Genomic DNA, 26,280 nt, shown 5'->3' on the forward strand with positions numbered 1-26,280 from the left:
AAGATCTCTTTTTCTATTTTGTATTTTATTTTATTTTTATTTTATTTTATTTTATTTAGCCTATATGCTCCAAACCAGAACTCTTCACTTTGCTTAAGATTGATTTGAACAGCAAAAAAGAACTAAGTTGGTTCCTACATAATAGGCCTGTTCTTTGGCATATTGAGCCATCATTTTTTTTTTTTTATGTATGCTAATCCAACACACTTTTTAGACAAAGTAATCTTTTATTTGCAAATTGTATTAACCAAATACTTTAATAAGGGTAGACCATGAAATAACAGAAAATAAATTGGCTGGTCATTCTCAGCTTTTGACACCTGGTTTTACCCTTTCCTTCTTTGATCTATTATAATTTATCTAAAAAACTAAGCTCACAGGTTTTTTTTTTTTTTTTTTCAGAAACACTAGACATTTCAAGTTTTACATATTTTACATCTAGCTTTTGCTAGCTAGGGAGCTCATTAGCAGTTACTTCTTGTGCTGAATAAAATGCCACCTGAGAGTATAAGAACTCCCTTATTCACAAGTTCACATTCTTTTAAGAGGTCGCTTAACCTTTAAGTCAACTGCAGCATATTAAAATTAAGCTGTTTTCAGCAGATAACAGATTATTCAGTTGCATTGGAATTTCCAGGTTACACTGTTGCAATGGAATGTAACTGCTTGAAATATTAACAGGCATAAAATTCCAACAGTTAAAAGTCTGTGCAAGTGCTTCAATACATAAGGGTTACATTTGTTTTCAATGAGATGCAATCTTTGAAGGGAAATACCTCATCACTGTTTTGACTACTGTAATGGAAATAATCAGCATAATATCTGGGATTAATAATAGTATCCCAGACAGCAAAAGAAATGAGCAGGAATTACTCTTGTTTTTAAATTCACAAACGTAATTTGTGGAGGGTGGCAGACTGACCGGCCTGGGAACGTAATAGCAGAACAGCTAATGGAAATGCAAGTTCCTTAAATCACTGAATAGATCTTTGTGAAAAATTTCTTTGGCAGGGCAAAAATCCCAAGGTTTGAAGTGCTCCTGCAAGTTAGAAATGATTGATAATATTGTTTTTGAGCTCTTCACAGAAACATTTGGCAAACTTTGGCTTTTAATGTGCAAACTCCTGACTATGAAAAAAACGGGTGTACTAGGTACGTGAGTTCATTTGTGTGCTGGCAAGCTTTGCATGATAGAAAAAGCTTCTTCTGTTTCCTTGACTGGTCTTCTGACATCCAAATTCAAGACCTTTTTCCATTTTGTTAAAAATGGGACCACTGCAGTTCAGCTGAGCTTTTTACTTGTACTTGATAATTATTTTGTCTCATCCTCATACTAATGGAAAGAGAGCTGGTAATCCTGATATATTTGAAAATTACTGAATTGTATAGGATTTATTTTTAATGACAAATCAAAGTTTTGCTTATACATTTTTTAAAGGTGGAGTTGTATTCTTTCAAATCATTGTTCATGTCACAATTGAAGTAGAACTTGTGCTAGAAAAGAGAAATCAATAACTGATGTAAATTCACACACAGAGATACCAACCGTCACATATAAATTTTGCTTTCAGTTTTAAGAACTCATTTGGCTAACGGTAAATATTAAGTCTGAAATCGGAGTTCAAAACAGTTTTATGATGACCATTTCTACAACGAATTATAAAATTATGTTTAAGCTTTGCATTTGAACACATTCATGCCAGCTATGATGGTTACTAGAAATGTCAAAACCCTGTCTTTTGAGAAGCTGTGCAGGTAATGTTTACAAAAGATATAACAAGATTTTTGAACATGAGGTACTAAATATATCTGCCCTTTGGGGAACTTTTTATTCCTCATGTGAAAATTTGCAAGGGAATCCAGAAACACATGGAATTCATGAATTTTTACTATGGCACAATTTTAAACTAAGTACAAAAAAAATCTGAATATAAATGTATATTTTTCCTTTATTTTAATATTTTAATTGCATCAGTTATAGCACTGTTCTTCAGTGAACGACTTAATGATTGTGATCAATTATTTTGTTCTGCATTTCTTTTTAAAAAGCTGATATAGCATAACAATAGAGGTGAACCTTCTTCCTAAGCAGAGAATGTTTTTGCTCATACTCTCAAATTTTATCATTGATAATTGATAAAAAGCAAAGCTAAGCTAACGACAATAACATTAAAATATTATGTAATTTCTGAATCACTTTTCATTCGTTGTACTTCAATGATAAAATAAATATGCTTGCATAGGGAGAGGAATTTGATTTCAGATTTTTAAGTGGAATTACACTCATGATTTCAATGCCATTGGTCCCTCCTACCAAAATCAACCTTATAATGAAAAAAATACATTAATGAAGCATTATTCACCCCATCTACTCATATTTTTAAAAATTATATATAAATGTGTTGTAACAGTTTTTTGGTGTTTTGTTGTTGTTTGTTTGTTTTCACTAAGTCATTCTTAATACTTACATACAGGTTTTCATTATCCAAGTACTTGAAAATTGAGTGAAGTTGTGGTCTTGGTATTATTTCAGGTAAACTAACTGAATTTAGTAAAGCTACTGAAAAACTGTAGCTTAGATATAAATGAAAAAAAAAATGTTCACTGGTGAATACCTGCAGATAGGATAATCTAGCAAAGATTTTGAGATGTTTTTTTTCTATTAAGAGATCCATTTTATGTTGAGTCAAGGCTGAGAGTTCTGGTGACTTGCAGACAACTGAAATAAGTTACATGTGAGAGGGAAGATGTAGATCTGGATAATCAGTCCGTCATTTGGACTGACTTTTGATGATACTTCAGTTCTGTAGTTGCTTTGAATATCAACCAATTGGCAGCCTTAGGTCTCTGTTTCCTTATGCATACTGCTTCTGACTTGACTTTATAGATGAAAGAAAATGACTAGTGTAGAAACGAGTCAAATGAAGGTGCAAACAAGAGAGAGTACTTAAACTAAGATTCTATTAACAGTCTAGAGAAAAGGCAAGAGTGAAGGTTACATCCTCAAAGACATAAAAAGAATGAGGGTTTTGGGGTTTCCTATCAAGTTAGTCCTTAATGAACTGAGCAGAACGCAGTTAAGATCACACAGACCTGGTGGGCTATGTCAACATTTGTCATAACTCTGCCTGAAGACACGAAGTCTCCTTACTACAACTTTCCATTCAGCATTCATTTTGCTAAGAAAACATCTGACGCAGCTGCACAGCCACATAAGATCTATATATCACTTTGTGCTCATTAAGAGAATTTTACTACCAGAAGACATGTTAACATCAGCTGAGACAAGCTCTTTACTACTACTTTCCTAAGTGTTGTGCAGTTTGTATTTTGTATTGTATTGACCAAGTCAGTTACAGAAAACAAGTCTACTCTTCTGGGAATCAGTTTTCCTGCATTCCTAGTGCCAGATTCCTGTTGCTTGGCCACAAATCTTGTTTTTAATTGTTTTTGCCCATTGTATATCAAGCTAATTTTTTTTTTATTTATTTATTTTAATAAGAAAGCAGTGTGTTCAATGTGAAACCAAATTAAGATGGCCATAAAAAGTAGACATACAAAAGTATTTCCCATATCAAACCTCTTAAATTGCTCCAGCTGTGAGATTATTATACTAATATACACAAATAAAAAGCAGAAGCAACTAAAGAAATACATAAATTTAATATTATAGGACAGACAGAAACACAAACAGCTTTCAAAAAGAAACATGTAAGTAAAGTTTAAACAGGATTGAAGTGCAGAATTTTAAGAACTGTACAGATCATGAAAAAAGAATGTCAAAAGTGAAGGTTTATGTCAAATCAATGTCCAAGTCAAGCTGATCTTCTGTGTTTATGTTCTGCATTGATCTCATCCAGCAAATTCGTTGCAGACTTTTAGTGTCCAGAAAACAGGAGCAAGGAGTTTTGATAGCTTATGCTGCACCCAATCCTCCATTTTCTCCTTGCTTTAACTAAATAAGACATGGAAACCAAAAAAGGATATATATATTTTTAATGACAAATCAATTTAAAGTGGAAGATACCCATCTGATTATTTTTGACATATTTTCTCTTTGTCTAGATTCAATAGTGTTTGAAATAACCAAAAGAATACTTGGATTTGTGACCCTTCTCAGATGATTTAAACATTCAAATTCTTGGGTATATATACATTTTTTTCAATATTTCCGTAGTGTTGGAAAGTATTTTGTTTTGACTTCATGGGCAAAAGAGGTAACACCTATCCTAACTTGCTTTCTCAGAGTTTCTTCGCTGGTTATCTGTAAATTTTCTAAAATTTAAATTATATATCTGTTTTCTCTGTAGGATATCAGTGACTGTACTTTTCATCCATGACAACATTGGCTTTCTGGACCTCTAAATTAGCATTCAGGTCAAGAAAAAAACAGTGAGGTGTTCATTGCATTGTCCTGTGAACCTGACGAAGTTGAAAATTGTCCTATATTTGCAGGTAATTTTGTTATGTGTTAGTCTTCAGGCCTTTATGGTCAAAAGCCTTTCAGTTTGCTAAAGGTCTGGTAGAACCACTTTATTTTTAGGGCATCTCAGTTCCTTTCAGTGAGCTGAAAATAATCTATTCTATGAGTGAACCAAAAAAAAAAAAAAAAATAACATGACTGAATTGAATAAGAAAAAAAAACAACAACAAAAAACAAAACAACAACAACAAAAATCAGTAAATATGTCTGTGTAGCTCTGTTCTCAACACAACACACAAAAACCATGAATTGGAACTAATAAATTACCTTACTTGAAAGAGACACATTGTGATTAATATTATAATGTTAAGATAAACTTAAAACAATGTTTTGTACACTAAAACAAACTCTAAATAATGTAGGTGATGCCTAAATTTAAATTCCTTGGCTTAATAATGAAGGCAGAGGTCTAAAGCCATTTTTAGTTACATGGTAACTAAATTTTTTTTTTAATTGCATTTTTAGTTACATGGTAAAATAAAAGCTGTATGTTGAAATGGAGTAATAAAATGTATTTTAATTTTTATATTAATATCACAAGATTAAAATATCTCAACCAATACTGGCAGATTTCAAAGCTTTTCTATTTGTGTTATCCAAAAATATAGTATTTTCATATTATCCTTGTAGACAATGTACAAACATGTCCTCACTCACAATTGCAAAGAGGAACAAAGCTTATGCTAACACTGGATTATTAGGGAAGTTTAGAAGAAGGTCAGGTCAATATACTCCATGGCAACCAAACTATCTTTCTTTGGAGAAACATTACATGGAGAAAGGGAAAGAAAAGAAGAAGCTATAGTGAACCTCTTTAGGTTTACATTTATTTACAAGGCTGTATCAGTAGTTACGAGTCGTTTTACTCAAGTGGGAAAGGCCATACAAACAGTTTCAGAGATCAGACTTCAGAGAGGTTCTCTTTGACTTTGGCAAATTAAGAGGTGTGGTATTAAGAAAACCGGGAACACTTTTCCTCTGCAAATATATCCAGGGCTCTTACCTCCCCACCAGGTGAAAAGGGACAGAGTTTTTGTAGGGACATAAGATACATATTTTCACTATAGTGCTCTGAAAATACATGCAAAGGTAAGCTGCATAGTTTTTGTTTGTTTGTTTGTTTGTTTGTTTTGTGATGGTGTAGGTATTTGATCAGAAATACAATGGAGGTGGATCAAGAGAGCTGATGCTTCCATGCTGTATAAAAGCAGTCACATAGAGAAGACAGCACTTTACTGCTTGCCTCAGTATATGACACAGCTGGAGGGCAGAGGAGCTTCATAAGGTACCAGGCAGAGTCTGAGGATTGGAGGGCAAGGCAATCGGAAGAGGAGCTGTGCAATGCAGAGCTCCTATGGGGGCTACTGCCACCAACATATTGTCTGTGTTTGTTTCTTTATAAAACGTGGCCAAGGTTGCATCTTCTCTAAAATCTGTGCAAAACTACTGTAAGTGCAACATGTAAATGAATAGTTGATTCTACCTCAATTTGTCTTTCACCAATGACATAACTGTTCAAAAAGAAGAAAACCTTTTTTGCTTTTGGAACTATCTAAATTCCACCAAAATTTTGCACACCAGTTAGATTTCACTAGCTAGGACCAAAACCACAGTACTATATATTGTTAAAGTGCATGATTAACAACAGTTAGATTGCTTGCATATATCTTCATAACCTTGAAAAAATCTTTACTTCTAAAATAGCTTAATTGATTTTTCACTTTTCTGTAGATGTTTCTCCACAATCTCAATGCATCTCCTATTACAAGCCAATACTTATACATCACATATTTTTGTTACCGTCCTTCAGTTCCAATTGTATTAATTACTACTGACATGTTATCAAGAGCTGGTTGCAAAAAGTTCCCTGTACTAAGTATTATTAATACACATTTACAATTATGTTCATCTAGGACAACCGTTGAAACACCAAATCTGTGAAATCTGGCAACACGGCAGCTATGGACCTTGGAGGAGTATCTTAATTTTCGCAAAAAAAGAAAACCATCAAATACAAAATAGCAAATCTTGTTGTAAGGCTGAAGTTGAATTCCAGGTACATCTGGAAACGCAGACATTTAGAAATCTGGGGATGCTCTAATTGGCACCAACATCCCTTTCTTTAGCCCCTGTAAGATCAGAATGTAACTGTATTTGAGGATAATGCTTTTAAGCCTATTTATCTTTCAGATGGTCATATTTTCCCTTTTATTCCTTCTGCAAATCACTGCTATTTGTTTTTGAAGTTCAGCTTCTTGCTTTATTTATTCTTCCTCATTTTTCTCCTAGAAACAGCAAAAATTGTCTTCAGATGGGGCACAACACATGCTTGTGTACTTGAATCATTGCCTGACCATATACCATGGTCATTCTATTGAATCAGTGCTCTGAGAACACGTCACGATGCCATAGACAGCCCCCCAAACGTAAGCAAGACAGTGATACTATGCACAGAAATGGAGGAACCTAACCCATTTACAAGAGTTGTATGATTCATTGTGTGCTACTTCAAGTCATGGTCACATTTTCATTCTTTAAAGAACCTTTCTACCAAATAAGAAGTTGCTAACATGGAGATCGTCATTCTATTTGCTTTTCTACTGTCTGTAGAGGTGAGTAATTAACAGTAGCGTTTGTTTGTCTGAAGATTGTATATATATATATATGTAAACAATTATTATTTTTAAAGTTATGCTTTATAAGAAAGAAGCATACTTTAATATTCTATTTCTATCAGCCTAAGACTGAAATCTTGAAGTGGAAATCCATATCCACATAGAAAAAAGGAACACATAATAAATATAAACAAATACTGATTCCCACTTACACAGAGGAAAACATATAAATCCACTGATCCCACTCTAGAAGATACTCTGTAAAATAGCAGTACACTTGTCACTGCCTCACCTAAAGTGCACACAAGCAAACTGAAGATTGACTGACTTGAATACACTTTGGAGCAGGCCATCAGTTTGTCTCCAGTATGACTACCCTCTTCACAAGCAAAGTGGGAGAACAGGGTAGACAATATTTGACATTTATCATTATGTGTTGACAGGAAATTGCTATTCAAGAATCTCTGTTCCTTGGTTTCTCTGCACTTGATCTTCCAGTCGATTTTAGGAAGGCATGAACTGAACGTGTTTGATTTCTGTTTACATGCATTCCTGTTTTTTTCCACCATTAAAATGTGTGAATCATTCTTAAATCCTGAATGGGAAAATACCATAAAAGTACAAAGTAGAATAGTATGCTTTGCTCAGGTGGGATTTGTGAGCCTGTGCACTTATAAGTCTTTATGTCAGTAGTTCATTCCTTCCTTGTGAAGGCAACATTCTCAGAACTTTTGATATGCAGGCATTTGACATCCAATATACATTTCTTCTTTGGTGAAAGCAGATTCTGTCTTCAGTTCCTTACTTTAGCTTTAAAAGCCTAGGTTAATACAATACCTCGAACATCTTTCTAAAGATGACACAGGCTTTGTTCCCAGGGCAACTTAAAGACATAAGCTTTCAGAAGTGATATGTAGACAAAACTAATTAATTTTCAACGAGTTTAATTCAAACATGCAATATAATTTACAATGTTAGTACATTCAGAGGAATAATAAAATAAGATGCCTAAATATATTTAATCCAGTCTAATTTGATGATCAGGCTAGATTCTTGCTAGCGAAGTAGAAGTCAGTAGAAGACACTTCAGGCATTAATTTCTGGAGGAGTATTTCAATTTTCAAGGAAGCATGTGTAATATTTCTACTTATTTCTACTCTTGTGAGTTCTCTATTCTATACTTGCGACTCCTAAAAATCTCACTGGTATCTAGTGCAGCCAGAATATGTAGTCCCAAGGATGTTGTTTTTCAGTGCTCTGCTTCAAATCCTCTCATTCACAGTTCCAGATCCATTTTTACAATGTGCATGCAATTCCTGACAAAGCCTGCAGACATTTCTCCCCAGTCTTACAAAAGCAAAGCATCTTTGATTACTTCCTTAGAACTCAATTTTGCCCGGTGCTTTTCCTCATCAGATGTGGAAGCTAAGCCATCACAAATGTAAACCATATTGGTAAAGCTCAGCCTATTCTGGTGTATTTTATTTTTAAGACTAATTTCTACCATGTTTGCAAAGAGAATACCTCTGCTTTGCCACAGGCAGATGTGAAGTGAAAGCATGGTATCTGAGATGAACTATAAAATTATCTCAAGAAGCCCAGCAAGGTAAAATTTATACTGTGATATTTAGTGGTGTTATAATAATCTTAGCTATGGTAATAGAGCACTTTATTGTAGTTGAGGTCAGCCACCTTAGAGCCGGCACAGCCACAGCACCTGACTGCGAGTTGCAGGGAGATCTGGGGCCATTGCCTTGACAGGGCTGGCCCAGGACAGCAGGGTGACCAGGCCGCAGCTGCCAGCTCTCCAGAGGCTGGCAGGAATTGGGCATTGCCATGGCAATGGTGACTGGGCCCTGACCCTTTACCAAGAAAAAGCCTCCGGGAGGCCAGCAACACACCATGCCCACCCCGAGCAGTGAGGGGCAGCAGCTCATGCGCACAGGTGCGCAGCTGGTGTGGCAGGGCCCAGGGCCTCTGCACCAAGTAGTGGCAGTCTGAGAGATCACAGACCTACCATGGTGTCCACTAGGCAGAGAGCTCAATCCAAAATGTCTGTGGCAACCCAGACACAGGGCCTGCCCGCAGACACAGCTGTTAGGCCTCTGGCTGCAGGGAGTGCCTGAGCCTGCCGCTGCCAGGGGAAGGCAGCGGGGAGACTGCCTGTTCTCAGGCAAAAGGTCTGCTTGCCATGGTGGCTGAGCTCAGGTAGGAGGTGGAGACTAAGGAGCATCAGGGTGTGTGAGCAGGAGATGGACTGGTGGCATAACTCCCTGGTGTGCCAGAGAGATGGGTGCCAGGGGGATGCACCCCAGAGAATGACAGAGCCCCTGCCCTGTCGCTGTTGTGCAGAGGGAGAGGACCAAAAAGATGAGGAGGGTTGGAAGTGAGTCCCAGTTTGGCACCATGGACAACCACCCTCCCTACCTACTTCATTTCCCCAGGTGCCCCTCCATAATAGGTTTGAGACCCCAGATCTTGAAGGAAAGGTAGGTGAGGATGTGGTGGAAGGTCCACCTATGAAGTCATGCAGGAAGAGGTAGTTGACACCATGCCTCAAGACTGCCTCCAAAAAGAAAGAAAGAAGGGTAATTGTAGTAGGAGATTCTCCTCTGAGAGGAACAGGGGGCTTGATATGCAGAATTGACCCTCAAAGGGAAGTCTGTAGTCTACCTGAAGCCCAGATCAGGGGTATCACCAGGACACTCCCCAACCTGGTGCGCTCAACAGACTACTACCCAGTACTGATCTTCCAGATAGATGGGGAGGAAGCTGTATCCCGTAGTCTGAGGGGAATGAAAAAAGACTTGAAGGCCTTAGGACAGTTGATGAAAGACTCTGGGGTGCAAGTCATTTTCTCTTCCCTCCTTTCATCCTGGGGTGATGACGTGGGATGGAATAGAAGGATACAGTCCATAAATGATTGGCTATGTGACCAGTGCTACAGGCAGGGCTTCGGGTTCTTTGATAATAACTGGTTTTATAAGACACCAGGCCTGACAGTAATGCATGGGAAAGTCTTATTCTCTGGAGACATTCAAAACCCACCTGGACATGTTCCTGTGTAATGTGACTTAGGTATTCCTGCTCTGGCAGGGGGACTGGACTAGATGATCTTTCAAAGTCCCATCCAATCCCTGACGTTGTTATTGTTCTCCTTATGACTTTACTCTTCAGAATAAGACTTCACAGTTAAAATTGAAAATTATTGAAAGTTCTGGCCAAAACAACACCATCAACTTTTAAGTACACAAAGTAGGCCTAACTTTTTTTTTTAATCTACCTGCCCATCAATTCCCTTATAAGTTATTGATGTTACATAAACATGAAATATTGAAAGTGGAGTCACAGACAGTGGATGAATTAGCCTGAAGAGATCTTTGGAAGTCAGAGGAGTAGCTGGCTATCTGAAGGACACCCATTCCCTGAAGGGTGGTGAGTGCCAGTACAGCTCACAGTTATTTTTCTCATAATACTTGATGCATAAAAATTCTCATGTCATTTTTTCTTAAAATATAAACAAATAGATAAATAGGGTAGTTGCCGTATGAGTAAAGGTCCCAAATACTTACAGTTATGAATTACTATTACAGTGCTAGATGATCCAACAATACAACCTCATGTGCTGAGAAACAGAATGAAGCCATGAACTCTAAAGGTCCAGTATTTTGGGGGAGAAAGTAGTACTTTGAAGGTCAAAAGTCAGCATTACATAAGGTCATATAGCATTTTTCTATTATGCTAATTAAAATGGACACTAGTTTTTAAAAGTATCTTTCTAAGAAATAAGACCTATCATGCAATAACTTTACGTGATGTAAAATGTTCTTTATATTCAGTTCAAACTATACAAGAAAATTTGCTCCCCAAATTCTACCAAGAGTATCCCAGCCAGCATTTCCTTCAGATGAGTTTTTCAAGTCTTTTTGGTGCTGCAGATTCCAGGTTCATGACAAAGTTTACTAGGACATTTCAGTACAAGTTGTTAAAAATTCTCAAATCCTATATTCACAAATGGAGTCATGTATCACTGTAATTTTAGTGACCAAGGCCAAAATCCAGACCTCTGTGTGTCTTCTTTGGAACTCCCTCCTCTGGAAGCATTTAAATTCCCTAATTGTCTTCTGCTATAAAATACATAGATGTTGCTGGGTAAAGAATACTGTTTTGCAAAGTACCTCCCTACCAGACTATTATTAGCTATTCTCAAGTGTATTTACTCTTTTCTCTGAACTTACCTGCTTCAAAGCATATCTCCTGGATCAAAACATCCTGGTTAAACTATTATATAATGTCTAAACTCCTGATAGTGAGACCTCATAGACAACAACTACATTAAAATAAAAACAGTAACAACAACAACAAAATAAACAATAACACCCCACATTCCCCCCCCCCCCCCCCCCCCCCCCATGCCCAAGCATTCCTCTGGTTATCTTACATATAAGAACACCTACTGAATTAACCCAATAAATAATCCTAAAACATCAGGAACTACTGGAGAAAAAAAAAAGTCCCCCCCCTTCCCGTCCTCCCCCCCCACCCCCAGCTCAGTAGCTAGCTTCTGTGGATCTGAGTTCATAAGCATCCCTGTTTTGGTCTGACAAAGGGATTTAAGTCTAGTTTGTCACCCTCCTGAGAGCCTACTGTAACCATTAGGCTACAGCACTGTCCGAGGTAAATCTTTCACTCCCTACAGCTGACACTATTCCATTTGGTATAAATAATTAAGTGAAGAAGGACGTGAATCTGACTTTCCCACATGATTGCCCTAACCACCAGGCTATAGAGTCAATCTCACCTCCCTTCTTTTTCCCCCAGCTTAATTAATATTTAATTGTTTACATGAAGTGGAACAGTTTTAATCGGGGACAAATTCTGAGAGACAATTCCCAGTAAACCAATACTAAGTACACTTAACTGAGAAGTGGGAGATCTACCATCAAATCCCAGTTTCAAACCAGGGAATCAAACCTGCCTTGTGGGACAGACAGAAGCCCATTCTAACTTTGTGAAGCAAAGAACAACCCCTAAAGTATTCACTATGCTTTTTGTGAAGAGGGAATAATGTGGTTTATACACCAAACTTCAGGAGATGGCTATCAGTTGCAAATCTTACCTGGAGGAAAGGGGATTGCAGACTTACAGGTGCGATGCTCAGGCCTGAGCCCTCTTTTTAGGCATTTCTTATAACTTCTCTTTCAATTCCTTGCCTTCTGCATACCTTATCTCCAGGCACCTAACACAGCATGCACTCATAAAGCATACAGACGCTGAAGCCATAGTGCCTGACTCTGCAAGGTGGATTGATGCTCATGAAGCACAGAAACAGGGCAGCCAAACCCCCAAATCATTTGTGATTTATAAGTCAGTCTTCAATATATTTGCACTGAACACTCCTTTGAATTTTCCTTCCTCAAAATGTTCCTCAAATTAGGTTTGAATTCTGGGGCAGGAGGCAGTAACAGTGGGAGCAAAGCTGTCTTATGGGATATTTTACAGTTCAAATTGATTGTTCTGTGGGACCCTTTAGTAGAGCTGCTACTGTCAGCTGTTCAGGAGTGGATGTTTTTGAGCTGTGGAAAACAAACCCCTGCAAGCTTGCAAACACTTTGTTGTTTGCCCCATAGGTGCATCTAGCAGAGAGACTGTTGCTGCTGACATGAACTCTCAGGTCAGATCTCGCTGCTCCCAGGATGAAACAGTTAGGTAAATCTGATGCAAGTGATCAGAAGTCAGCTTAAAGCACAAGGAGAAGTTGTCTTTTCCTATGAAATATTTCTATGAAGTGAGACCAGAAAAAGTAATCACACAGGGATTGGATGATAGCTTTACAGTAGGTACCAGTGAGCTGTCCTGGCCCCCCCCAATAACTTTCATCCTTTCCTTTTCTCTTTGACAAGATCTGTAAATATCTCAACTAATCTCAAAGTAGCGCACAGAAGACTCATTCAAAAACGTCAAAAGGTCTATATAACTCTTTTGTGTTAATATTATTCACATGCTTTATTTTCTTCAGCCTATTTCCTAAATCCTCCTTTGAATGTTTTTTCTCATTCTTTCCCCAAGCCAAAAAGTACATCATAACTCGGGTATTTAAAATAAGAAGAGAGTACACTTGATCACTTATGCAATTTGAATGGACTACTGGCCCAGTGAAAATATATAATGCAGTGAGCAGAGGAAAAAAATGTGTTTTGAGACTTACTTTTACCAATGCATTTTCTTTAGTTCAAGTCCAGCCATCAATTAATTCACAGGTATGCATGCCCTGCAGTGAGTCCTGATCCAGTCATTTTAGGAAGCCTAAATTCCAGTCCCTCTATGTGACCTGAGACGAGTTTCATAAAGTCTCAAATTCTCATATTTTTGACCCTTCTTTCCAGAAAAAAAAATAATTTTTGTATCAAGCATTTTTGCTCAATTCTTTCAATCTTGTGGTACTGAAAGAATCCAATCAACTTTTCACATAACTGCAGCAGAATTTATGGCAAATGATTTTTTTTTTTTTGAGAGCGCTTCCTTTAACTCCTTAAATGACTGCAGTCTTGTTCAATAAATCATTCCTTATTTTAGGTGTTTTGAGGTCATATTCCAAAGTTGTCCGCAATCTATTCTGTCATTTTTCTTACAACTGCTGACCAGAACTGCCTTACTAAAGTTTGACTCCCACAGACAAGATATTGAAGAACCATTTTGAGTTAGTCCAAGTCTGCGGAGACTGAATAAGTTGCTGACAGCTCCATCACTTCTCACAATCTCCCACCTGAGAAAAACAATCCCATGACTGTTCCTTAATAAAATTCATTCCAGTTTCAAAAAAGTTTCCTGGCAACACAGGGAGCAGAGGGCCCAAATTTTCCTCGCTAGAAACTGCCAAATGCCTTGGTGTATTTTGTTTTTGCTATCTAAAAATTCATTCCTAAGACGGGAATCAGGCCTCCAGTGAAGTAGAAAGATACATCGTTTGACATGTCTTTTGACCCCAAAACTGGAATAAGTTGCCTGTACCTCTTACAGATTTGTCAGATTTAGCTGTAGGTTTTCTGTACAAGTCTATTGTACCTCACATACTTTGTTTTCCCTACAAAACAGAGGCCATATAAGAGACAATTCTTTCATCTCATGCCTTAAAAAAGACCATATTTTTGCCTCGCTTTTTAAACCATGGGTGGAATGGCAGAACCCCAAGATGACCCTACACATTTTCAGCACTTCTGGATATCCCCGTACTTCTGACACAGCACTCTTGCCTGGTAGGAAGTCCAAAGTAAATCTAGTACTAAGTTAGCCACTTACAATGCTTTCTGAAAGAGTTTTCTTGTTCTTTTTCAAGTTCCACCTCTTCACATGGATATTTGATGGGAACCTTAACTCCTGTGTTTAATTGCTGACCTAATCTTTAGAAAGAATACGAAACCTTCCTTTTCCAGGAAGGGTACATGTTTGCTGGACATTTTTTTCTTCCTCCAGTTCATATCAGTGGTATGAAGTGTTTCAACTGTCACAGGTAAAGCTAACTAGCAATACATAGCCTGTCAGGTTTTTCCTGATAGGCTGTTTATATGCAGTAATTATTGTATACAATTAAGGAATGGATGGAAATAGTAATTAAATCTATGAAACATCATCAAATTTAGAAAAAAACAAACAACTATATAGTTCGTGAATAAAAATAAATACGAAGTTTTGAGAAAAGAGTAATAATAGAGAAAAGAGTAAATAACTGAGAATCCTCCATCAGCACTGAGGGAAAAAGAAATAATTCATTTCACAATGATTCTTCCCTCTCACATTTTTCTGTATCCTCCTCTTCTCACCTCAGCCCTCACATCTATCTCATGCCTTTCAGCACTGTACAGACACACACACTATACATTCCTTCAGGGCAGTGCACAATTCCCTTACCTGTTTTGACAAGAAATGCACATTGAGTCACATGCCAGAGGCCATGGTTACACAAAAGTCACAGGTCAATAAAGATCACTTACATTTCCTATGAGCTTTTTCATCCTCTCCCCCCCCGCCCCCCCCCCCGGGAGGGAAGGCCTCAGAAAGGAAAGAGAGAAATGTCAAGGGCCCCTTTGTCAAGAGCTCAAAAAAAAAAAAAGTCTCCCAAACCCACCATTGGATGCCCAACATCTTGTTACCTTGCCTCAAGGAAAGTGTCCTTTTTCTCTTGGCCTCCTTCACCTCAAAGGAGTTCTTCATCCCTTCAAGAAGTTGGTCACCGACTTATCTCTCCCATGACAGTGTACAAGAAAGTAAAAGATATTAGTCAGTATTCTTTTAAAAATTGTCTCTTACAAGGAAGCCAATAAAGTGATCTACATTGTATCACAGTTCAACATATTTGACATCTGTTCTGAAATAAAATTCACTTCATACATATGCTTCTTCAAGCTCATACATATGCTCCCCACAAGCATCCCCCAGCTACTCTCCTCAGACATTTTGGTAACATACCTATAGTATTATGCTAGTTGTATTTGAATAGGTATCCTATCTTTTCACCTCTGGTCTAGTTTGAGCAGCTCTGCTCGCTAAAGATAGTACCAAGAACTATTTTAGGGCTGCTTCAATATCACAGGAATTTTCTCCTTTTCTTAATAATTAATCCCAGGGATTGTGTTCATTCTTCTGTTTTGGACTTGGTTTCCACAAATCATGTTCCACTCACATGAATACTCATGATAAATGGAATTATTGCTTAACACATTGAGTATATGATTCACATAATCTTTAATAGAATAAAAAAGCCACTAAGAATTGAAATGAATCAATAATGATAGTATTACTGAACCCTTCGCTATGAGGGCTCTCCATTTGGAATCTCAAATATCAGTAACGCAAAACACTGGAAAACGCAGGTAGCATAGTGTTCAGTCTTACTGTTCATTCTGCAAACACAAAAGGTACATCATCATTAGCACATTAATCTGGATCAGGAGTACACTTCTGAAGCAGTCTTTCCAGATGTCTTCAGAAAAGGAAAAAAGTCAGTTAGCCTTGACATTTCAGAGCACATGAACTGGGTTTCTACAAAAAGAAACTCTGCCAGGAGATGTACTGCAGAAACAGCTCCAAGGTACTCTAGTTGCAGATGAGCAGAGAGGTAGCCCAAAGTAAAGATATCACAAACATATCTAGTGTAAATACACGTTACCAGTTTTGCTCTCTGCTCCTATTAGTTCATGCTATTTGCTAATGGAAAGATTTATTGGTATTTACTCTTATAAATATCGTCTGGTCTCATTAATATGCTAACGTAAAACACATGTAAATCTTTAACCTCTACACAATAAAAATCTTTACAACAAATCTTCGCAAAATTTCAGTTTTGACTTACTACAATGTAGTAGTAACACCATATTCTTAGAAGGACTTTTACAGATAATTTATTTTCAAGGCCTCCAATCACTGAGCCATAAGTCACACAACCATACCAAGTTCATGACTAGTTTGTTGCAAGAGCTGCATACCAAGCAGTCATACAGAAATGAGTGATACAGCCTATTAGGGCTACTCCATTTTTATGGTTGCCGTTGATGCACTAGAATTTTCAATATAGTTGTCAAGTTTACATACTTAAAGACGTAAACAGTAGTTTCTCAGTCTTTAGATCATATAGTAGAAGCTTTCATGGAAACATTTAAACTCCCTATATTCTTTGACAGGTTCCAGATACAGAACCAAGTTTGTTATATAAAATTGATCAATCTAATTGTTCCCTGAGAGGTTCACCCAAGAAGTTGCCCCTACTTACCACTCTTAACAACGTCTTCAAGGGTTTTTGCATTAAGACTGATTGGAATAGACAAAATGTAGTTAAGAACCCAAAGGGTTATACGTTGTTTTAAACCAGAAACATTTCAAACACTTGTAATCCCTTGATCCTATCATTTTATACTTCATAAGGGATCCCTTTTGAGAAGGGCTTATGTGTCCCGACGTATTTGGAAATGTTCCTTGACAGAATAAATTCTTTGAGGACATAAATCAAAACTACAGCTGCTCCCCTAAAAGCTGTCAGTGATAATAGCATCAGAAATTGGATTAAATAAGTCCTGTTGAGAGACAGTATGTCCATTTCTACATTCAACACACACGTTGTCAGAGAAGCCTCTATTCCAGAAGAGGCAGAGAATGAGGAATTATTATAATGTCTTTCAGCATACAGGAACATAGCTCAGGAGCTTTCCCAGGGTAGATCTCTTCTTGCTTTACATAAACTTGAACATACTTCTTCAAATAACATACGCATAAAACCCCAACATATTCTGGAGTGGTATGAATAAAACCTTAGCTGTTATTTTCATATGAGAATGGATATGACAAACATATTCATTTGCTCCAAAACCAGTAATCTGTGATAGAGTGACAAAGGACAAAGAATTTTGCACAAACACAAAAAAAGATAAATATGTAACCGGAGATTTCCAGGTGACAATTTGTTTTGGCTCCCTCCCACTGCAATGTTTTTTACTTTTTCAATCAAAGGATTGCAAGAAATTAGCTGTGATTTGTACTTATTTACTTTGAAGGGTGGAAAACGTTGAGGCCTAAAGAGAGTTCATAGCTAGGGCTAAACTTATTCTCTTTAGTTTCATAGTAGAGCTCCCTGCTACATTAGCTTCAGCATGAATCATTCTTTCAACTATATCCCAGTACTACTAGCAATTACAACACAACTGTTGTTTCCAAGAAACATATAACCATTACCCATCAGTTTTATTTATTTAACTTTAGCAATCCTGTTTACAGATGAAGCAAAGATTTAGGGGATGAATTCTGCTCTGATTTACATCAGTGTAAGACATGAAGAAAATTTTATTTATATGCTATATTATAACATTATTTTGTATTTCCATTTATTTGGTCAGATTAACATAAACATAACAGATAATATCACAAGCATTTAAATATCAAAATCCAAAATATCAACACAGGTAAGGAATACAGGTCCTGTGATTTCTGTTCTGTATTGTGCCCATGACAACTAGGCTTATAGGATATATCCGGCTTTCTGCTTACACAGCTACTTAGAAAAACTTGGACTTGCTTCACCTGGTCTGTGCAGTCAATCTGCACTATATGTTAGATACAGCTTTGAAATTTCTGAATGTACCTATAGTGACCAGCCTAACCATTGTGAAACGCATAAGATAACGCATAAGGGACTGAGCCCTTTATTTCTCTCTCCATCACACTCTCCCCAGCTAACACTACAAGATGTCTGTACCCACATCCCACAACGGCTGCTCCAGCCCCTTCTGTCAGAGAGCTGTTTACCTTTGAGAAGTATTCATACCTAAAGCTGATTGCCTCTGCACTAGAGGTAATTTTGCTTTGTGTTAAGGAGCCAATTCTGCTCACCTAAGATTAGAAAAAGCATCAAATATACATTTGCAGAAAACTATCCATGATCCGCATAGCATTTAGAGCATAGACAAGTTTACGGTTTCAAAAGAAAAAAAAAAAAACAAACAGGTGAAATACCCTTTATACCTTTATTTGTTTAGTATTTATCAGAATATTTGAAGTCAGAAGGATAGAACAGATTGTTATCCTTAGCTACAATCCATGCTTTAGGCTCGGAATCAGCAAGCTGATAAAACAGTTATTTCTGAACACATGGACTATCTGCATTCTACTCTATATCTTCAGGGTCACAAACCAAATGCTCATTTGTTACCCAAATGAAGATTCATTATTCTGACTGAAACAGGATTACCTGTTTATCAATTCAAAAGTAATCTATTTTTTATTTACCAATATATTACATTGCTGAGCAAAGAATTATCTTTCCATTGTTTATATGCCTCACTATTTAAGAGGATTATTATTGTAGAATAATCATCTTGCTTTAATTACCAAGAGGAGTACCACATCATTTTATTAATTTTAGGATTTATGCCAAGTTGGAAACAGAATGTAAAAACACAGAATCAGTCAGTAGTTGACAGCAGCTTTTTTATTTTTTAAAACACTTCTAAAAAATCTTTATCAGGGAAAAAAAATCAAAACAAACAAACAAACAACAACAACAAAGACACAAAAAAAATACCCATAACCTAGAACCAGAAGATGAATATATATTTTTTTAAATAACTCAAGCCATCTTAGTGAACAACATGAACACATATTCTCATGCTGTACATACCTGAGGCAAAAAATTCATGCACATTTTTTCTTGATTACTGAGAAGCCAAAGTGACAAAATATTTCACTTGATTAGCAGGGGTAGTGCTGCAGACTGCATTGCCCAGAGCAGAAGGCAAGAGTACAGCCAGCCCCCCACAGCAGCTGAGTCAATCTTTGCAGGTTTCAGGCTCAGGAAGGAACAGAACAACTCCAGCAGCCCTCAAGAAACAGCCATGATTAAGTTAATGCTGATCAACAGCACCTGCCAAAGAAGCTCAGCAAACACACTTGTTTTACTAATCCTTCAACTTATCTTTTTCAGGTGGTGGCTGTATGACAGAGGGAATCTCATCCTGTCCCTGTCTCAGCTCAGGAAACCACTTTCTCCTCCAGTGCATTCAAGCTGGGTTAGTGTCCCATTTGAAACGTCTGTATCAGTTATAGGATCAACAGTGATCAAAAGTAAACTGTAAACAACAGGAACAGTTGTTAATATACATATTTATTCAACTACTAAACAATTAACTCTCTATTACTAGTGCTTTAAAAATAAATCTATAAGCAGAAATCAAGCTCCTAGCTCTTATGTGATCGTATAATATTCCTTTAATATAAAGATCAAAAGGGCATGAAGACTTGGAACCTTGAACAAAACATACCCCCACCCACGACCCACCTCCCGTTGCTCTTTCTTGTTCTAATTGTTTCTTTTATCTATGCTTTCCTCAGTAAGTACATATTTAAACAGACACAGAATTCAGGATTGATGTCTGTCTTTCTCTCCATTCCATAAAGTGTTGTAGACAACATGCAGTAGACATCATTGCAGTGGCTCGCTAAATCATATCAACTCCATATCTTCTAGCCGACTCTAAGAAATTGATATAACTGCACTTATCTTCAAAAAATAATGATATTATAAAAAAAAAAGTTTTTTAATCCCTATCTAGAGTCATCTTCTGAATGTCTTCTCCTGTTATATTTATATACACACAGGAAGGATCTTTCAGGACAGAGGTAAAACAGCTGACTTTTTAAAACAACAAAAAGAGTTTGGCTTATGCACAAACTATATCAGCCTCAAGTTTATCAAGCAGGGCTGGCCTCGGGTTGAAAAGGCAGCCACTTTAAAGGTGCCACCAGCTGCTGCAGGTTTTCATTTTCAAGACATTTATGCCCCTTTCAAAGAAAACCTCCAGTTCTCTTCTAAAATGCACAGTAAATTAGAAGCAACATGGTCCTTTTCTGCATAAAAAAGAACTATTCCTTAAAAAGTGAGAAATAAGGGTATTGTGCAATCAAATTCCACAACAACCTCCAAAGCACCAAATATTCTGCCTCTTGTGCCAGTCACCTAATATGTACTTTCAGCTAAACAGTAAAACGTTATTATATTCAGTATTTTAAAATGTTGAAACATTTATTTTGCACTCAGAAAATTAAGAGTTAAAAAGAATTTTAATTTCATAAAACAGGAGGTTTTTACTTACCTGTTACAGTTTATGTTACTCACTGAAAGTTAAAACTGTTTTTTTTTTCTTAAAAGATGTTTTTTCTCAAATACTGTTTGCACTTACTGATTTTTTATTTTACAGTTCCTTATGATTGCTGACTGCTGACATAAGTTTATATAAGTGATATATTAAAAAAAAAAAAGGAAAAAAGAAAATAGGCATTTTTTTCAGAAAAGAAAAAAAGTAGTTTACGGTCTTTCCAAAGAGATAGAGGATTAAGGATTCATAATTCAAGGCCTCCTAAATTTGATGGTGTCAGCTCAGGTCTCCTTTGTACTCTTGGTTCAGTCCTTGAAAATATCATATTCCATGAAAGTCTGTTTAGTAGTAATCAAGCAAACCAAAGGTATAATGAAGAGAGCTGAACAAATAATTCACACTGAATTCACACTCAAACCTTGTTTTGAGTTCTGCATTGTCAATGAGCAGATTCTTTGAATTTTATTTATTCAGAAATACTTAATATATGTTATTTTTAACTGTACACATCAAAGTTTTACTGTCTGATTTTCCACAATAAAAAATTAGTCATAGAGCTAAAGTACAATTTATTGCATAAGATCTTTTTTTTTCCTGATTCTTCAATAAATCAAAAAAAAAAGAAAAGAAAAAAAAAAAGAGGAACAATTGTCATTAAAAGTAGATTTAAAAAATAAGGGAGGGTGGATTTTTTCTCTCTCATCTATTATGCAAAATTAAGGAGCTTCAGGAAAGAAATATTTCCTCTTCAGACAATGATGCACTTAACTGCACAATTAATCACTGAACTGGTACAAGGTTTAAATTTTGTACTCCCTTAGTATACCTCACATCCTGCCAATGTCCATAAGCTTTCTTTAGAAAGTAAATCTACATTTTTATTTGATTCATTTAAATGTCTTTGTGCCAGTGTTGTGAGAAGGAACAAGAGACAAAGTCTTCTAATATACAAAGCAGCTACTATTCCATTCTTTAAAGCAAACTAAAATAAAAGCATCTTTCTATTACATTCACTGGTGTGAAGTTTTGACTAGCAGCTCTGTTGTGATGCGTGGTTGGTCGTGTAGTGCACAATGATCAGTTTATTATTTGCTTGTGTAGCATCTATAGTAAGACCAAGTTTAGACAAAAATTATCTTACTGCTGAATCCAGCAATATCCGCTGTAGACAATGGGCATCTCATTTCCTTGACATGATTGAATTTATCTTAAGTTTTCCAACATTTAGATATATCTACACAGTTGTCAAAAACAATGTTTCACCTTGCATGAATATGAACAAGCATAGTGGATCAAAAAGACCTGCCCATGTTCCCAGCTGGATTTTGAGCCTGCACTCAGCTCTCCGCCCCAGTGATTATATTGCTGTTGGTAAATAGACAAAAGCTATTCTGGTTATGCTAGTAAATGAGCTCTACTTACCTATTTAACCGCTGCATACAAAAATATATGCAGGATTAATCTCTTGGCTTTCTTATACCAGAAGTACTAAACTGAATCTTATGGCATTTAGATATGGTTCTAAAATAGTAATTATCGAGCATCATTACTTCTTTCTCCTACAGAAAATTTTACGGATTGTTTAACTCTACAGAGAGGCAACACTTTATTAAAATTGATGAATCTTTTCTATAAGTGTCAAACGGATATCCTGTGACAAGATATGGAGCTATGAATCAACATTTAACATTTGTTGTCACAAAATTCTAGAGTTAAGGCCAAAATTTGCTTATTGTTCAGGACTTAATAAGCAACCCTCCCACTGCCTGGGGATTCTAATTACTAAGTTAAATAGAAATATTTTTTGCTAGAAAATTATGAAGTGAAAATATGAGCAAATCAGGCAGTACCAACATATATACATGAAGACATTGAAAATGTTTGAAAATAGAGAATATATTCAAATGACCACTGTTAACTTTACATGGTGATAATAACATGGGTGCTAGAATTCAGCAGTACAAAATACTGAAATTGATTCAATACAGAAAAACAAAAAATAACGTTTCTATAGTTCTGGCTAAGGCTTTAGAATCTTAACAGGATGTTCTAAATGATGTAGGAATAAAAACTACCAACCATCTGGAGTAGAAGCCATACAGAAAAAATCTTTCCAGTCACATGTGATTGTATTTAGATTATTGTCTTTAGCTTTTTTATCCTCAGAAAACTTTATTTTTGTTTATTCAAGCAAAAAAAAACTAATAAAATAAAATAAATAAAAAAAAAGTGGAAAAAGACCCACACATAATATCCTCATTAGGGTTTTGTACAGTATTATGTTCATTTTACTTTTTTTCTTTTTTATACCTTTTTTAAAATTGCATATATTTTAGCTAGTGTAGAGTTATTGGACTCATTATCTATCCAATAAATAAACAAATAAATACATTAGATTAATTTCTGGAATTGAGATTAAAAGTAGTTTCCTCTTTGAAGGCCAGATTGAATTCTATTCTGAAAATCTACCTCATGATATTTCACCATAATGGTATTCATCTTAAGAAGAAAATCCTGTTGAAGACTAGTCTTATATAAAAGTATAGGACTAATAATTGTGTAAACTGGGACCCGTTTCCTGTTCTGCCACAGATTTTCTGTGCAATCACCTGTATCCATTCAGGCCCAATCTGATTAAATGAGAGATGGAACACTTCCTGGGGGACTTAATCAGCATATCTTTTACTGGCACATATAAAATGAGGAAAAAATGTTGACAGAGAGGTAAGTTATAAACATTCCTTAAATATTTTAAATTGTTAAAGGATTCTTAAGATACAAAAATATTATAGGGGTGATTTTAATAATTAATACACAATATTTTTTTCCCCAATCATATTATGGATAAGATGCCCCTTCAAATATTCATAAAGAGCTTGTAAATACAGATGACAAGACAGGCAGTTGAATTTGTGATAAAACTTGAAAACATTGCTGGTGTTCTATAATCCTGTTCTCTAAAGAAGAAAAATACATAAAGCTTGTTAAGCCTGTAGGGATTGCATATTCCCTGTTTTTGCTAGAGAAACAGGAAGTTGAAAAATAATAATTACTCATGGACTAGTGATTCTAAGAGATACATACATACATACATATATATATATATCAGGGGAAATGATATCCATTTTATAAAGGAAAAAATCAGTATACTTTTTACTAAGAAATATTTTCTACCTGCTATCTATTTAGTATACATTCTCTGAAAATGTACACTTGCATTTATGGAAGTTGTCATGGACTGAGCAGGCCCATCTTTTCCCCAGAAAAGTAGTTCTTTGGCTTATCTACCAAGGTACGTCATGACCATAGGAGACTGTGCAAAAACCACACATTTCTTCTCAGTTCACACTTATCTTTTAAAACTTAGCTAGCCAGAAATAGATTTGACACCCTCAAACTTATATAAAATTAATCAATCAAATAAGCTTTACCCAAACAATCTATTTATTTTTAATGTATACTACCTTTAAAGTGACACAGGAAGATACTGTAATGAGATTTGAAAACCTCTTTAATATTCAAACTACGAAGTTGTCATAAAATGGGTCACAGTCCCATGGCAACTTTTTTCAGCCCTTTCATTTTTGCTTCAAGTATGTTTGGTGCCAATTTGTTCAATTCGTCATGCTTTTAAAAGTATTTCCACTGACCTAACTTTGGGTTGGTAAATGAGGCAGTTGCTCTGGAGCTAGATATCCCTAACTGTATACATAAATACATACATACATACATATATATATATATATCTCTGTTAAATAAAGCTGACATGTCTCCAGGCAAAGCAATTCAAGGCTGATTTCTTCAATACAGTACAGTAACTCCTCATAAAGGTTTCCTAAGGCTTACGGTATATTCATGCATCCATGGAAAGATTGGTAGTGGTGTTTTCACCCTGACGGGCAGCTAAACTCCACCACAACTGCTTTCTCACTCACCATCCTTGAAGGAAGAGGGGGAGAAAATATGATGGAAAAGCCCATGACAATCATGGGTTAAGAAGACTCAATGTAAGGAGAGTAATAGAAGTTGTTACCTATCACTAACAGACTAGAGCAGTGAGAAATTAAAAGCAAGCTAAACACTCCTTCCCTCCAACCACCCTCTTCTATGCCCTCCCCCCAGGCAGCACAGGGGAGCAGGGAATGGGGGTTGCGGTCAGTCTCTGACGCTTCGTCTCCACAGCTCCTTTACAGTCACTCTCTGCCCCTGCTCCATGTGGGGTCCCTCCCATGGGATGCTGTCCTTCCCAAACTGATCCTACATGGGCTGCCAACAGCCAGCAGCCTTTCAAGAACTGCTCCCACATAGCTCCATACCATGGGGTCCATCCGTCAGGAGCAAACTCCTCCAGCACGGGTCCCCCACGGGCGGCAGCTCCTCCCAGACCCCCTGCTCCTGCGTGGGCTCCTCTCCACAGGCTGCAGCTCCGGCCCAGGGCCTGCTCCTGCGGGGGCTCTCCATGGGCCGCAGCCTCCTCCAGGCCACATCCACCTGCTCCACCGGGGGCTCCTCCACGGGCTGCAGCGTGGAGATCTGCTCCGTGTGGGACCCATGGGCTGCAGGGGGACAGCCTGCTCCACCAGGGGCCTCTCTACAGGCTGCAGGGGAACTGCTGCTGCGCGGCTGGAGCACCTCCTGCCCTCCTTCTGCACTGACCTTGGGGTCTGCAGGACTGGCTCTCACCCCTCTCTCCCAGCTGCTGTTGTGCAGCCATTTTATCCCTTTCTTCAGTCTGCTCTCCCAGCAGAGGCTCAACCAATATCACTCACTGACTCAGCTCTGGCCAGCAGCAGCTCCCTTTTGTAGCTGGCTGGAGCTGACCCTGATCTGACATGGGTCAACTGCTGGGCTCTGCTCAAAGAGGCCACCCCTGTAACCTCCCTGCTACAAAACCCCTGCCATGTAAACCCAGTACACTGGTCAAAATGAAATATTATTTTAAGGTGGAAAACAAACAAGAGTTTCCTGAAATTTTTTTGCCAAAATGTGCTCCATGGAAACATACTGCAATGCTTCACAAAATTTACCTTTGCAAGTTCCAAACAATTGAGGTGCACACTACAACAACTACAATATGCATAGGAAAAAAATCTATAGCAATGAAATAACTGAGAATTAGTTCTCTGGTTTTTGGGGCTCTATCCTCTATTCTGCCGTGTTGCTTTCATGCCAGTGTAACTGCAGAGTAGTCAACAGATCCCAGTAAAATGGATAGTGTGGAAAATCTGGTGTTTTCAAAGACCTTTGCAACTTGATGTCAGTTGAAGCTTCATCATTGCTTGAACCTGCAGCCATTAAAGGCAGTTCAGTCAGGTTTTCAGTTCCCAGAAGTGATGGAGAAAAAGTTGTCTGACCTAGTACTGGGGAGCTGCTTTTGATAGTTGCCACTGCTGATGATGGACATAGTAATGAGACAAAAGAATAAAGCTTCCCACTCTGATTGAAACATTTGGGGTGCTTGTCTCAACAGAATCCATTAACAGAGAGCTAACTCTCAAAGACAGATATGGCAGGATATGATTGTGCTTAAGCATTCAAGGAGGTA

At 37.1% G+C, this 26,280-nt stretch overlaps 1 long non-coding RNA gene across 1 annotated transcript; it reads right to left on the reverse strand.

Moving 5' to 3' along the window:
* Positions 1 to 1,953: 1,953 nt before the first annotated feature.
* LOC310903177 lies at positions 1,954 to 20,680 on the reverse strand. The gene is made up of 3 exons (XR_014587334.1): positions 19,262 to 20,680; positions 15,249 to 15,339; positions 1,954 to 3,955 (listed from the first exon to the last, which is right to left on the reverse strand). It is a non-coding gene; the product is annotated as an uncharacterized lncRNA (long non-coding RNA).
* Between the last annotated feature and the right edge of the window lie 5,600 nt (positions 20,681 to 26,280).

Source organism: Anser anser, assembly GCF_964211835.1.
Source record: "Anser anser genome assembly, chromosome: 8".
Taxonomy (NCBI): Eukaryota; Metazoa; Chordata; class Aves; order Anseriformes; family Anatidae; genus Anser; species Anser anser.